We start from the raw sequence: 208 nt of genomic DNA, 5'->3' as shown, positions 1-208 counted from the left end.
CCCCCCCTTAAAAATCACCTCTCTGGGGGCTTTAGGAAAGGCGCCATCCCCGGGCACCTGCGTGGGTCGGGGTGCACAGGTGCTTGGGATAAAAGGCCGGTTTTAGGCTTGATTCCTCGGCGCGGTAAGCGCGGGTGCGGAGCCGCCACGCCGATTTTGTCCTGTCGCGGTATTGACAGGGGCGGGGGCTTGAGCAGCCCAATTGCAT

This window comes from Haliaeetus leucocephalus, unplaced genomic scaffold (genome assembly GCF_000737465.1).
Source record: "Haliaeetus leucocephalus isolate CR32 unplaced genomic scaffold, Haliaeetus_leucocephalus-4.0 Scaffold1, whole genome shotgun sequence".
NCBI lineage: Eukaryota > Metazoa > Chordata > Aves > Accipitriformes > Accipitridae > Haliaeetus > Haliaeetus leucocephalus.
Note: the sequence above shows the minus strand (reverse complement) of the source record.